This window comes from Trachypithecus francoisi, unplaced genomic scaffold (assembly GCF_009764315.1).
Source record: "Trachypithecus francoisi isolate TF-2019V2 unplaced genomic scaffold, Tfra_2.0 Lachesis_group9, whole genome shotgun sequence".
In the NCBI taxonomy this organism is placed as follows: Eukaryota; Metazoa; Chordata; class Mammalia; order Primates; family Cercopithecidae; genus Trachypithecus; species Trachypithecus francoisi.
In genome coordinates, this window is record NW_022681474.1 from 40,642,026 (window position 1) to 40,657,994 (window position 15,969).

The 15,969-nt window shown below is 39.4% G+C and overlaps 1 protein-coding gene across 3 annotated transcripts in view; it reads left to right on the forward strand.

The window, feature by feature from the left end:
- Positions 1-15,969, forward strand: part of LRMDA (leucine rich melanocyte differentiation associated) — a 1,134,568-nt gene that overhangs the window by 925,516 nt on the left and 193,083 nt on the right. The gene's annotated exons all lie outside the window — the stretch shown is intronic.

The window sequence follows — 15,969 nt, forward strand, 5'->3', positions numbered from 1 at the left end:
ATCTGAAATAGATTAGAGAAACCTATTCCAGAGGATAAAGGCAGGACAAGAGGGAACCATTAATCTCATGGACATTACATTCCCTAAGAACTTTTTTTGGGAATGACCAGAAACATGCCAGGCCATGTGCTGTCCATTTGCAGTTCTTTGAGCTGTGGACTTGTGTGCATGTGTGTGATAGATTGAGGCCAATGTTGTTGCCTCATTTGCAATGGTTCTTAAACTTGAAAAGGAACTGAAAGGTTGACACATGCATGCAGAGTCAATGCAGATGATTCGACTGAAGTAGTCCTGACAAATACCAGGGCTCTCCACGTTGTCAGGAACAGTCTGATGATGACACGTTCGAAGTTCCGCAGACTGGCTTGCATCTTAGTAAATGTGTATGATCAGGGGAGACATAGTTATGCCGTGGAGAGTTCTGAGATGTGAAGAGAACAAGTTAATTGTTCAGCCTCAGCTGAGACCTTTCACTCAAGTCATTAATCACAGTGTACAGTCTGGAGTCTTGGCTCTGAAGTTCGATTCTTTAGGCTGCTTTCCTGCTCCAGATGAAAGCTCATTCCAGGTGCTGGCCATTTGTGTTTTCCTCCAGCCAGGCTGATTTATGGACCTGGAGATGTTTTCTGGTTTTTCCAAATTCTGTTCCATTACTTTGTAATAAGGGGGGACATGTGACTTCTGGCTTTTTGCGGATCCTCAGTTTTAACATCCCTAATACCAAAGATTTTAAAAATTAGTCTGTGGTCTGCTTTCTGTGATCTGGAGAATAGAAATGCTGTTCTGTGTTTTGAGTACCAAAGTTAAGACTTAGGGACTCTTATTTCTTTCCCCTTGGGCTGGAGTTGAAGTTGCAAGGGACAGGCAGGAACCTCTGTTCCTGCCTTCACCATCCCAGTGCAAATTAAGGCTTGGGAAGCTCTAGTGACAACAACTCACTGCAGGTGTTGGAGATATCACGGTCCCATGTGAATGCATATGGCTCAGGGTATAATATTAAAGGCCTTCCACACTTGGGCTAGGTCTCCGGTGACGGTGTAAGGCAATATTGAAGATTTCAAAAGAGAATCTGAGTGTCAAAGGAGGACATTGTGATGTGGAGGCTGAACAGCGTGCTGTCAAGTGTTACCTGTTTGACTGAAAGGTAAACCTGATCTGAGTTGATATGGGGTAACAGATCCCTTGGGAGTTTTCCCAGGAGGATAGAAGTGTGTCACAGGAAAGTAATTGGAAATTGATATTTGGCATATCTCTGGGTTACTTTTTATTCCAGATGATACCAAGAGTCACTTGGTATTGGCCAAGAGTCGTTAGTGACTTATACATCAAATCCCACAACCCATTGCTGAAATACAATCTTCTCTTCGTTGACAGTAGCCAGCTGCTTCCTGGTCCTCTGCTTCCTAACTAGTACTTTATGTTAGAGGCCCATGGCCCTGGTTTAGGTGAAATGAATGGTAAAAATAGAAATTCAATCTTATAAAAAACCTGTCTATACTTTTTAAAAATTGATATGTAATCTGTGTACGTATTTATGGAGTGCATGTGGTATTTTGATACATTCATATAATGTGTAATGATTAAATCAGGGTGTTTGTGATAAATCACCTCCAACATTTATCATTTCTGTGTGTTAGGAACATTTCAAATCTTCTAGCTGTTTTGAGATATAAAATAAATTATTTTTAACTATAGTCATAATTGTGCGGTTGAACATGATGTCTTCTGTCTAACTAAATGTTTGTGTCCATTAACCAGCCTCTCTTCATTCCCCTGCACCACACCAATTCTACCTTTTGATAATTCTCTGAAATAAAATTTTCACTGTCAGTGCTGTCCTTAAAATTCAACTCAACTCAACAGGTACTTGTTCAGAGCCTCCTACAGGCTTTATGTTGTGTTGTGTGCCATGGGACCTATAAAATAAGAATCAGACATGACCTTTGCCCTTGAAAAGCTTATGAGCTCATAGGAAGGATGATGTACTTATGAAACACATTTTACATGGCAAGATAAGCTATCGTGTATGTGACAAAGTGACTAGAATCGGGAATAAGTGCAGAGTCAGAAAAATGAGAGTAGGTTGTATTGGAATTGTCAGAGAAGACTTTATGGATGAGGTGGGACAAAGACACCAATATCCTAAACCCAGAACTCTCCCTTAAAGAAATTGTAAGAAGCACAGCATCAGGTTACCAAGAAATTATGGAGCCCTTTTAAGTGAAAGTAAATTTGTTCAATATGAGAATGGATTAATTTAGTTCAATAAATATTTATTGAGTACATGCTATGTGCCAACAACTATATCTGATGTGATCAAGGAAGAATAATGAGTACAAAGGGGACATGTGTGTATTCTCAGATGCTAACTTCTCTCACATAGGTGTTTAAAGTTATTCCTGGTCTGTTGATTCCAAAGTCTGTGATTTTTACCATTCACTGTTCAACCTCTCAAAAAGACTTTCTCATCCAAGATATATTTGGGTTGAGGAGCTGAGTCTAATTTTTTGTGTGGTGGAAAAATGGCATGTCTAACTTCATAAGTTGTATGAAGTATAAAGAGTTGCATGCATGCTGATTGTGAAAGAAAGGGACATTGAATTAGCATTGAATGTGGGCCTAATTTATTGGGTTAGGGAGTATTTGGAATAGCATTAGAAAAGCCTGAACGTGACCCACATTCAGGGCTATAAGTGAAGCCCAAGTTCTCTATAGATCAAGCTTTTCTTGGAACTTGTATCGTGCCCCTTGACGGCTGATTTGGAAACCCAATTAGAAAGGCCTCCCATCATTAGAGGTGAGACAGTTTTGCACTGAGCTTTGTTACTTGAGAAGTTTAAAATTGGGTCCACCCAGATATATTGGATAACTCACTAAAATCTAGAATTGATCTGTATTCCTCCTTGTAAAATAAGGAAAGCCATTATGTGTTCATTTCTTTGGGGACAGGTATAACTGGACAATTGCAAACGGTTTTAGAAAGAAAACAATGTCAGGATGATAGTGGTGGTACTAGTCATCATCATGGAGATGGTAGCTATTATCCCAAATATCCAGATAATTTTAAAATAATATAACCATAGAACCCTAGTAAATGCTAGAAAGAATCTAAGATATCAGGCATTGAGGCACAGAGGTGTCAGAGTTTATTTAGCTAAGCAATACCAGAAGATAACTAGAAAATCCTGCTTCCTAGCTGGCAGTCATTTGCATACCACAATGAGACCCCTGCTTAGTAACCCCTGCATTTCTGCAACCCAGGTAACTGCTTTCTGAAGCTAATTTAGGTATCAAATAAAAAATGGAATTTTGAGAAAACTGTATTTTTTTTTTTTAAACTGACGGGATTGGTGGAAGGAAAAGCGAGAAGAAATTTGAAATCTTGGTTCCTGACATTTTCCTTACTGTTCAATTACTCTCTTCACTGGAAAGGTTCATCTTGGCCTTTATGGGTGACACATCCACATGTGGTCGCTCATTCCTATGCGTGCGTGTGCATCTGTTGATATGCATTCTTCTTCATCATCTGTAGGCATTTTACAAATAATGGCTTGTGTGCGGGTGTGTTTTTTATCATCTTATTTTTTTAAATGAAAATGACAACTTGAAAATTCTTTGCAGAAATAATTCTTCTATGGTAAAGAAATTTCAGCATGTCTTCCAGGGTCATCTTTGGGTCACATAATTTCATGGAGGAGTTGGTGGGTGGGAGAGATATAAACAGTGACTTTGGAATTTTTATCTTTCCATCCTGTGGCAAGTGGGCAAAGTTGGTAACAAAGAAGGTTGGTTGGTGGAGAACTAGGAAAATATATTCAAATAAGAAAGGTATAACAAGGTTGTGAGTGTATACCAAAAAATTGGCAAGTGCAAAACAAAAAATTGGCAAGGCATAGAAAGACAGAAGAGGAGGCATGGATACTCTTCCCCTCCCTCCAACCCGGCTCCTCTGCGAAGCCATTGCTGGGGTGTGGGCGGGATCAGGAGAGTATATAAAGGAGCTTGGACTTTGCGGTTGTAACTCTTCTTTTTGATGAAGCTGTTTTGGAAGCTTTCTTCTTGAATAGAGCTAGGGGGATCTGAGGGAGGCTCAGAAGAGAGGAGAAAGGCCATTTGGAACTCGATCCAGGTTCTGGGTATAAAGATGAAGAAGTATTACAGGGTTTCTGTAAACCAAGGAGTTCAGGTTGGCAGGTTGGAAATCTGACCCAAATTGTACTCACCAAACTATGCGTGTGGAGGTGCACCTCAGAGGGGTACCTTTTTCATATTTATCCAAAGCACTGTGTAGAGCAGACTAGTCCCTGGATAAGGGAATTTTAAACTTCCTTCTAAGTTTTCCAATCCTATCTGCATATTTTCAGAGCTGGAGTTTCTAAGCAAGGCATTCTATATTTGTTCTCTTGGGTAGTTAAAGCACAGACAGCAGGGAAGCATGGTGGCTCACAGAGAGAACTAGCTGCAGAGACCACCTTATCCAATGAACGAAGTAAGTATAAAATGGAAATGACTAAAGGGGTCCTTGATTTCACTCTCTTGAGAAGGCATCCACAAAGCCAAGTGCCTGGAGACCCACATTTCCAGCTTCTCTCGTCTCCAGTCTCCCTTTAGGAAGGCTGTGAGCAAGCCTGGCCTTCGTGGTTCTTTACTTCCCTGTCTGCAAACTCCCTGCAATTATTATGCAGATCCTTACCCTGTGTACCATGGGAGTGTGAGGCCTCTGGAAGAAACTCTTGACTTTGAGGAGCTTGGAGGCCTTTGTGAAAACAGGAAAGACAAGCACAATCCTAGTAAATGAAGTGTGTACAAAGCCTGTTTGACAACAAAGTCCTCTCTAGAGGACCTTGAAAAATCAGAGACCGCCATTCCATATGGAGAGGTCCTTCCACCCTCACCTCAGTGGTTGTTTTTCTCTCACTGAAGAATGAAAACGGTAAATGGCCTGAAGCAAGCTAAAAGCAGATCCCTCGGCTTTATTCATTTCCTGACTGCAATACTTGGTGGTAGTATTAGTAAAGGCTCTGGCAGTCCTCATAGGAGAAATGCCAGTAATGAGGCAATGGAATGTGCATTCACCTGCTTTATGTTCTTTTGGAAATAACATGATTTATAAAAGAATACAGAATCATAATTGCCAGCCAAGATGTCATTTTAACCTTAGGATGTCCAGAAACAAAGAGATATTACATCCTTTGTTCTTGGAACACCACTGGTGTCAAATTATGCACAGCGTTTCCTCTTGGCATTTAGTGCTTGTGAGCCTAACAGCAACCAAACACTGACTTCAGAAAGATGATGCCTCTGATGGTTTTCTCACCTGAATATCTCCTTGGTGCTATGGGAGACAGCATGGGCCTCCTAGTTTCCCTGCATTCTGATAGAGCAGGAGCCAGGAGGCATGGCAGTCTTAGAAATGGCTAAGGGTTGGGGTATACTGTCTTTGGCCTCTATCAAAGGAGCTGAACAAGAGTCCCATTAAAATGCTGGTGAAATAATTCATAACCTTGGTTTTATCTGCACATCAACATATGCCAACAGATGCTCAGTGCAAAACATGAATATTTGATTAATATAACATCAGGCATCTGGAGCAGAGAGCAGTGGAATGTTGCGGGGTGAGTAGGACTGAAATGTTATCCATCTAATCACAGCTGTCTGAATGCACATAGTAGGCATTGAAAATATCCATGATTATATTTTCGTTGATTTGAATAACGCTGTTGCTTGGTTTTGAGCCCAGATGTTTGGCGTCCAGCTGGAACTGTGTGCTCTGCCTCCTGTCATCGGTCTCATCAGCACACAGATGTTCGGCAAGGGACAGCATTCCTCTAGTCTCCGTTGTAAGGCCTCTTCTCTCTTCTCCCAGCCCATCCACTTGGGCTCCTGTGACAGTCAGCCACAGAACACATCGCAGGTCACCCATGGAGCTTGGTGTAGAAACTGTCCCCCACACCATTTTGTCATTGTGGTTTTATCTGAAGGCAGAGAACACTCGAGCCTCAGCTAACAGAGTAGACTAATGCTGGTGACAAGTACTTGAGTGGTCATTTCATCATTCATTCCATTGGTCATTGAAAAAATGTTGAGTAAAGGCTTATTAGTCCACAGCACTTCCCTGAAACCTGAAGAAGACATAGGAGAAGACCCTTGGTAGGAGAGGGATAAGGTTACAATGAAAGTGAGAATATGAGACATTCATTAACTTCTAGGGAATGATAAGACTGGTTACATTAGTGCTGAGGACATTCACAGCAGAGGGGAGGGGAAGCTAGTTGGTAGAGTGGATAGATAGCACACTAGATCCAAGTCTGTATCTTGGATCTCTCTCATAACAGCAGCATGTGGCTGTAAACCCAGACCTCAGTTTCCTCTGTAAAATAAAGGAGATGCATTAAGATGCTTTCTATGCTCTTCCGTACTATCCTTCAGTGCTACTTTGCTCTGATCAAGAGTTGAAGAGAACCGCATATTCCCATGGTTTAATTTTCCCAGGAGACCTAGGACTGACCACTTTCATAGGTAATCAGATAGACTTCTAATAGTCAAAGGACCTATGAATGGAAGGTAGAAAAGAAGGCATACACTGATGCCTTAATATCTTGGTTAGAAGATAGAGCTTTTGAAAGTCTGTGAAAATCAATTTTGGATAATAATAGAAAAATCTGTTAAGGCTGGGAGTAGAGCTCTGCTTCAAAGTGAAATGGCAGCAAGTTTTACCTTTCTTCATGTACCATCATTCTTGAGTTAGTTATTAACCTCAGGACCAAGAGCGTCTTGTTGCCCTTGGATTGGTCCAGTGGCATTTCTTTCTTTCTTTTTTCTTTTCTTTTTTTCTGAGACACAGTTTTGCTCTTATTGACTAGGCTGGAGTGTAATCGTGCAATCTTGGCTCATCATGACCTCTGCCTCCTGAGTTCAAGCGATTCTCCTGCCTCACCCTCCTGAGTAACTGCGATTACAGGCATGTGCCACCATGCCTAGCTAATTTTGTATTTTTAGTAGTGATGGAGTTTCTCCATGTTGTTTAGGCTGATCTTGAACTCTTGACCTCAGGTGATCTGCCTGCCTCAGCCTCCCAAAGTGCTGGGATTACAGGTGTGAGCCACCGTGCCTGGCCCTAGTAGCATTTCTGACTTCCTTGGTTCACACGGTCTTGATATGACAGCCCTGTGAATGAGTACCTGAGGACCTTTGCTGCCAGTGTTCAAGGTGGCTTTTCTTTAGCTCATCTAAGCTACAGGGGCTGTATCTTTAAAAAGTAGAGACAGCATGATTAATCTGTAGTTGGACAGGTTAATTGTGGCTTCCAATCTCTTCAGATCCTGTGTAGGCAGATCAAGTAAGTTACCTATATAAAAGGCAAAGCACAGAAGTCATGAACATTCTCACTTCTGTGTAGTACTATATAGCCTCCTGAAAGGTTTATAACAATTACTAACCAACTTGTTTAATCCCCACAGTTCTGTGAGGTCAGTATTACATTCTTACATTGTAAGTGAGGATACTGAGGTACAAATGTATTTGTGGCCTTGGAAATTTTTCACAGGACATATTTGGTAGATGCTGGGAACAGCTAGTCTCCTGAAACTACAAAATACCCTCCCTACCTCACCTGCTAGTTGAACTTTTTCTGTAAGTTAAGACATTTCTGATTCTGGGTACTCTTTTAAAATGCAAATATCCCTGGAAGAGAGGTCAGACCAAATTTCTTATTGCTTAAATAATTGCCTGACTAATGGTTAAAAATAATTTTCATCTAAGATAGTTGAGCACAGCATGCTAACATGTTAAAATCAGGATTAAATGGGCCGGGTGCAGTGGCTTATGCCTGTAATCTGAGCATTTTGGGAGGCCGAGGCGGGTTGATCACTGGACGTCAGGAGTTCAAGACCAGCCTGGGCAACAAGGTGAAACCTTGCCGCTACTAAAAATACAAAAATTAGTTGGATGCAGTGGTGTGTACCTGTAGTCCCAGCTACTCGGGAGGCTGAGGCAGGAGAGCTGCTTGAACCTGAGAGGCGGAGGTTACAGGGAGCCGAGATTGAACCATTGAACTCCCTCCCGCCTGGGTGACAGAGTGAGACTGTCTCAAAAAAAAAAAAAAAAAAAAATCAGGATTAAATGAAGGGGGGCCAGGATAGATTTGGGTTTGGGGAGCTTGTTTAGGAGTAGCTATCTCATAGGGGTATAACAATGGTGACCCCAGGACTCCAATTCTGAATGAAGGAAGTCCCCATCTAAGGGATAGTATGGGACATGGAGCAAGAAGATAATGGAAACAGAGCAACTCTTTTATATTTCAGACTTGGTTGGCTTATTTGTACCAGACCCACCCCTGGTGAGTGGGCAGGATTGTGATGGATGGGGTCAAGCTTCTCTACCATTACATGCCAAGTACCTGGCTTAGGGCATTGATCCATTTCATATACTGTCTTATTTTGCTAACTACGTAAGGCAGAAAAATCATTTCCCTGTTCTACTCCAATATGTGCCAGTTGAAAGTGAAATCCTCACACTGAGCAAATGTACCAAAGAACACTCTATAAACTCAATGAGGGAGATGAAGAGATATGTGCCAGAAACCTAGAAAATTTAACACTAATGAGGTTATGACTATTATATGTTTAGTTAAATTGTTGACACTGACGGGACGTGACTGAGGAAATCTACCATCCATTTTCTCCTTGTATCAGTGATAATGGTTCCTTGGTGTGCTCTTCTCAGTTAACAAAAATATTCCCGAAAGTTAAATGCAGGGAGAAGAAGTGACATAAGAAGTACTTTTATTATCTCTGTTCTTCTGGGAGTTCCCTCCAGGTACATTATTTAAAGCAGGACTTCTCCGGACTGGCAAATGAGTTTGAAGGGAAGGACTCACGAGTTCAGAGGGGACCAGAGAGGCTCCTAACCCTGTGCTTGAAGACTTGCCCCAGAAAACCCACGGAGCACGACACTGCCATAGCCTCTCAAAAACACCTTTCTCTTTCATTTTCCTCCTTTCAAAAACTGACAAACGTTATCCACAGGCTAGTGAATAAAATCTCAATTCCTTTAGCTGACATTCAAGGCACAAATGTGATCGTGATTTTTGTAAGCTGTCAAGTGCTGTATAAACAGGTGGTGGAGAGAGTATTGAATTTGAAGTCAGAACACTTTGGTTTCAGTCTTGTTAGCTGGGTGACCTTAGGCCGGTCACTTGATCACTCTGAATCTCAGTTCCTTCACTTATAAAATAGGATTATTTCAATAGTTAAATTAATTGAAAGTAACATAGTACTTAGCAAAGAGTGAACATTCAATACCCATTAATGAAGAAATGGTTACCAGAGGCAATTTATTCTAGCATTTAAGAACATTGGCTATGGAGACAAAAGTTAATAATCTTTTTTATTCATTTATTTTTGTTTTAGATTCAGGGGGTACATGTGATTGTACCCACTTGGTGGGGTTGGGCTTCAAATGTACCTATCACCCAAATATCGTACCTTGTACCCAAAAGTTAATTTTTCAACCCTTACCCTCCTTCTACCCTCCCCACTTTTGGATCAGTCTTTCTTTTGTCTTTGATTTCTACCTATAAAATGGGGGTAAGTTGGAAGATTTAGATGAGTTAATACATATCAGTAACTTTCAATAGTGCTTGGCCCATATTGATCCTTCTGTAAGTATTAAGTCTTTTCTTGCTACTGTTGTTGCTTTTATTGAATGACATGTCCTAACCTTATTTTTCCTGACTTATCTGATTTTCTGTTTTACCAGCAGACAGAGCTCCTCCACAAAGTCATGATATCATTAGGGTGGGGATTAATTCCTACCTTTAACTTCCATGAGCTTTACTCAATGCCTGAAAAATACTCAATAATTTTTGTTATTAAAAAGTGTGCAAACATGCTTGCTAATATCTACCTAGCATTGCTAGAGGTTTCAGCTTGTAGAGTAAGTGAAAGAAAGAAAGAGAGAGAGAGAGAGGGAGGGAGGGAGGGAAGGAAGGAAGGAAGGAAGGAGCATCCAGATTGGAAAGAAAGAAGTAAAACTGTCTTTATTTGTGATGAAATTATCATCTGTGTAGAAAATTCAGTGGAATGTACATAAAGCTATTAGAAGCAACAGGTGAATTTAGCAAGTTATGGAATGCAAGATTAATATCCAAGTCAATTTTTTTTTTAGTTCCTTAAACTTAAGACAGCCACAAGTAGACCAGTTTAACTGGAGCATAGGATGAGTAAGGGGTAGTGTGGTATGCAAAATTAGAAAGGCAAATCTAGATAACATGGAATACTTTTGCTTACTCTTTCTCTCCCTTCGTTCATTCCTTTTTCCCTCCCTCACCTCTTTTCTTCCTTTTTCCTTTCTAGTTTCTTGGCATAACAACCTTTTTCCATAAAAGAAGGGTAGAACTTGTTTCTTAAAAGCAAAGTTATTTATTCTCTGGGTTAAGTCAAACAAAATGACCCTAACTCTGTTGTTTTGAGCTTACAGTGAATGTTCTGTTATATATAAAATGTTCCCAAAGATAAGGAGTGAAATGTCAGCAAGCAATCATTGGAACTTAGGGTATCAGGATTCAAGTTCTGATTTCCTCTTAACTAGCTCTAATAACTTTGGGAAGATCACTTCACCTTTTTAAGGCTCAGTTTGCTTTGTCTTAAAAAAAGGATAATGATTGCATGACTTCATTATCAATTTTTTATAGGTATTGATATTTATAGGGTCGTTATGGCTTACTCCAACAAAATTTTTCTAGTTCTTAGAAACTCTAAGAGCTGGAGATGGGGAATCACTCCCCTCAGGGAATATTAGTGAAAATATGTGTAGAACTAACTCCAGTGGCATAGGATAGGATAGGCTATTCAGAATAGTATACATAAGGGCCTAGGAGAGTGCAAAGAAGGATTAATTAACCCTGCTTGTGGGGTTGGCAACAATTTCACTGAGTTGATATCTAAACCCAAGTTCACAGCTTAAGTAAGATTTTTGACGGAGAAAGGGACAACTTTAATATAACAGTGGAAATAGTGTCTTTTGTTTGTTTGGCACTTTACCATTTTACTTGACGTAAATTAGAGTGATCTAAAAACTATATAGATGTTAGGGATTATTATTGCTATTCTAGGGGTGGTTCTTATTACTTTAAACTACTTGTTTGATAAGGCTGGGGAAATTTTGACCCCAAATTGTAGCAATTTAGAAAAGTTTGTTTATATGAAAATTTCCAGGGAATTTTTCCATGTTGGGGGAACTGGGAGCCTTAGGAGCTTGGTGGGATGTCAAGGATTAGGGGAGGGGCATGGGAAGAGGGAAAAAGGATATTAATTAAATCTTTGCAAAAAGATGACTCATTTTGTAATTATGGCAAACCTTGCTAAGTAAAAATACAAGAATATGAAAACCTGGATGTTTAACTTTTTTCCCATAAGTTATTGTGGTACAGGTGGTATTTGGTTATATGAGTAAGTCCTTTGGTGGTGATTTGTGAGATTTTGGTGCACCCATCACCCATGTATACACTGCATCGTATTTGTAGTCTTTTATCCCTCACTCCCCTCCCATCCTTCCCCCCAAGTCCCCAAAGCCCATTGTATTATTCTTATACCTTTGCATCCTCATAGCTTAGCTCCCATATATCAGTAAGAACACACGATGTTTGGTTTTCCATTCCTGAGTTGCATCACTTAGAATAGTAGTCTCCAATCTCATCCAGGTCACTGCAAATGCTGTTAATTCATTCCTTTTTATGGCTGCATAGTATTCCATCATATATATATACATATATACACACACATATATACACATATATGTATATATACACACATACACATATATGTATACATATGTGTATATATATATATACACACATATGTGTGTTTGTATATATATACACACACACACACATACACACCACAGTTTCTTTATCCACTCGTTGATTGATGGACATTTGGGTTGGTTCCACAATTTTGCAATTGTGAATTGTGCTCCTACAAACATGCATGTGCATGTTTTCAAATAATGACTTCTTTTCCTGTGGCTAGATACCCAGTAGTGGGGTTGCTGGATCAAATGTTAGTTCTACTTTTAGTTCTTTAGGGAATCTGCACATTGTTTTTCATAGTGGCTGTACTAGTTTACATTTCCACCCACAGTGTAGAAGTGTTCCCTGTTCACTGCATCCATGCCAGCATCTACTGTTTTTTTTGTTTGTTTTGTTTTGTTTTGTTTTATACTTTAAGTTCTAGGGTACATGTGCATAACGTGCAGGTTTGTTACATATGTATACTTGTGCCATCTTGGTGTGCTGCACCCATCAACTCGTCAGCACCCATCAATTCGTCATTTACATCAGGTATAACTCCCAATGCAATCCCTCCCCTCTCCCCCCTCCCCATGATAGGCCCCGATGTGTGATGTTCCCCTTCCCAAGTCCAAGTGATGTCATTGTTCAGTTCCCACCTATGAGTGAGAACATGTGGTGTCTGGTTTTCTGTTCTTGTGATAGTTTGCTAAGAATGATGGTTGTTTTTTATTTTTTGATTATGGCCATTCCTGCAGGAGTAAGGTGGTATTGCAGTGTGATTTTGGTTTGCATTTCCCTAATCATTAGTAATGTTGAACATTTTTTCATACGTTTGTTGGCCATTTGTATATCTTCTTTTGAGAATTGTCTGTTTATGTCCTGAGTTCACTTTTTGTTTGGATTGGTTTTTGTTTTTCTTACTGATTTGTTTGAGTTCGTTGTAGATTCTGGATATTAGTCCTTTGTCAGATATATAGAATGTGAAGATTTTCTCCTACTCTGTGGGTTGTCTGTTTACTCTGCTGACTGTTCCTTTTGCTGTGCATAAGCTCTTTAGTTTAATTAGGTCTCAGCTATTTATCTTTGTTTTTATTGCATTTGCTTTTGGGTTCTTGGTCATGAAATCCTTGCCTAAGTCAATGTCTAGAGGGGTGTTTCCAATGTTATCTTCTAGAATTTTTATAGTTTCAGTTCTTAGGTTTAAATCCTTAATCCATCTTGAGTTGATTTTTGTATAAGGTAAGAGATGAGGATACAGTTTCATTTTCCTACATGTGGCTAGCCAATCATCCCAGCATCATTTGTTCAAAAGGGTGTCCTTTCCTCACTTTAGGTTTTTGTTTGCTTTGTCGAAGATCAGTTGGCTGTAAGTATTTGCATTTATTTCTGGGTTCTCTATTCTGTTCCATTGGTCTGAGTACCTATTTTTATGCCAGTACCATACTGTTTTGATGACTATGGCCTTATAGCCTGGTTTGAAAACAGGTAGTGTGATGCCACCAGATTTGTTCTTTTTGCTTAGACTTGCTTTGGCTATGCAGGCTCTTTTTTGTTTCCATAAGAATTTTAGAATTGTTTTTTCTAATTCTGTGAAGAATGATGGTGGTATTCTGATGGGGATTGTGTTGAATTTGTAGATTTCTTTTGGCAGTATGGTCATTTTCACAATATTGATTCTACCCCTCCATGAGCATGGGATGTGTTTCCATTTGTTTGTGTATATGTTTAGAAATCTGTGATTTCTTTCAGCAGTGTTTTGTAGTTTTCCTTGTAGAGGTCTTTCAACTCCTTTGTTAGGTATATTCCTAAGTATTTTATTTTTATTGCAGCTATTGTAAAAGCGGTTGAGTTCTTGATTTGATTCTTGGCTTGGTTGCTGTTGGTGTATAGAAGAGCTACTGACTTGTGTACATTAATCTTGTATCCAGAAACTTTCCTGAATTATTTTATCAGTTCTATAAGTTTTCTGGAGGAGTCCTTAGGGATTTCCAAGGTAAACGATCATATCATCAGCAAACAGTGACAGTTTGACTTCGTCTTTACCGATTTGGATGCCCTTTATTTCTTTCTCTTGTCTGATTGCTCTGGCTAGGACTTTCAGTACTATGTTGAAGAGGAGTGGTGAGAGTGGGCATCCTTGTCTTGTTCCAGTTCTCAGAGGGAATGCTTTCAACTTTTCCTCATTCAGTATTACGTTGGCTGTGAGATGGCTTTTATTACATTAAGGTATGTCCCTTGTATACAGATTTTGCTGAGAGTTTTACTCATAAAGAGGTGCTGGATTTTGTTGAGTGCTTTTTCTGCATCTGTTGAGTGATCATGTGATTTTTGTTTTTAATTCTGTTTATGTGGGTATCACATTTATTGACTTGTGTATATTAAACCATCCCTGCATCCCTGGTATGAAACCCACTTGATCATGGTGGATTTTCCTTTTGATATGTTGTTGGATTTGGTTAGCTAGTATTTTGTTAAGGATTTTAGAAGGATATCGGTCTGTAGTTTTCTTTTTTGGTTATGTGCTCTCCTGGTTTTGGTATTAGGGTGATGCTGGCTTCATAGAATGAATTAGAGATGGTTCCTTCTTTCTCTGTCTTGTGGAATAGTGTCAAAAGGATTGGTACTAACTCTTCTTTGAATGTCTGGTAGAATTCTGCTGTGAACCTGTCTGGTCCCGGACTTTTTATTGTTGTTGTTGTTTTTAAATTTTTAAAATTTTAAGTTTAATTTTTTTTTTTTTTTGAAATGGAGTTTCACTCTTGTTGCCCAGGCTGGAATGCAATGGCACGATCTCAGCTCACCATAACCTCTGCCTCCCAGGTTCAAGTGACTCTCCTGCCTCAGCCTCCCAAGTAGCTGAGATTACGGGCATGCGCCACCATGCCTGGCTAATTTTGTATTTTTGTTAGAGATGGGGTTTCTCCATGTTCATCAGGTTGGTCTTGAACTCTTGACCTCAGGTGATCCACCCACCTCGGCCTCCCAAAGTGCTGGGATTATAGGAGTGAGGCACGGTACCTGACTGGTAATTTTTAAATGACCATTTCAATCTTGCTGCTTGTTATTTGTCTGTTCAGGGTATCTAATTCTTCCTGATTTAAGCTAGGAGTGTTGTATTTTTCCAGGAATTTATCCATCTCTTCTAGGTTTTCCTTTATGTGCATAAAGGTGTTCATAGTAACCTTGAATGATCTTTTGTATTTCAGTGGTGTCAGTTGTAATATCTCCTGTTTCATTTCTTAATGAGGTTATTTGGATTTTCTCTCTTTTCTTGGTTAATCTTGCTAACGGTCTATCAATTTTATTTTTTCTTTTAATGAACCAGCCTTTTGTTTTATTTATCTTTTGTATTATTTTTGTTTCAATTTCATTTAGTTCTGCTCTGATCTTGGTTATTTCCTTCTGCTGGGGTTGAATTTGGTTTGTTCTTGTTTCTCTGGTTCCTTAAGGTGTTACAGTAAATTGTTTTTCTGTGCTCTTTCAGACTTTTTGATGTAGGTGTTTAGGGCTATGAACTTTCCTCTTAGCACTGCCTTTGCTATTTCCCAGAGGTTTCAAAAGGTTGTGTCATTATTGTCATTCAGTTTGAATAATTTTTTTAATTTTCATTTTGATTTCATTTTTGACCCAATGCTCATTCAGGAGCAGGTTATTTAATTTCCATGTATTTGCATGGTTTTGAAGGTTCCTTTTGGAGTTGATTTCCAGTTTTATTCCACTGTGGTCTGAGAGAGTATTTGATATAATTTCAATCTTCTTAAATTTATTGAGACTCGTTTTATGGCCTGTCACATGATCTATCTTGGATAAAGTTCCATGTGCTGTTGAATAGCATGTGTATTCTGTGGTTGTCAGGTGAAATGTTTTGTATATATTTGCTGAGTCCATTTGTTCCAAGGTATAGTTTAAATTCATTCTTTGTTGACTTTCTGTCTTGGTGACCTGTCTAGTGCTGTCAGTGGAGTATTGAAGTCCCCCACTATTATTGTGTTGCTGTCTGTCTCATTTCTTAGGTCTATTAGTAATTGTTTTATAAATTTGGGAGCTCCACTGTTAGGTGCATGTGTGTTTAGGATTGTGATATTTTCCTGTTGGACAAGGTCTTTACCATTATATACTGTCCCTCTTTGTCTCTTTTAACGCTGTTGCTTTGAAGTTTGTTTTGTCTGATATTTGAA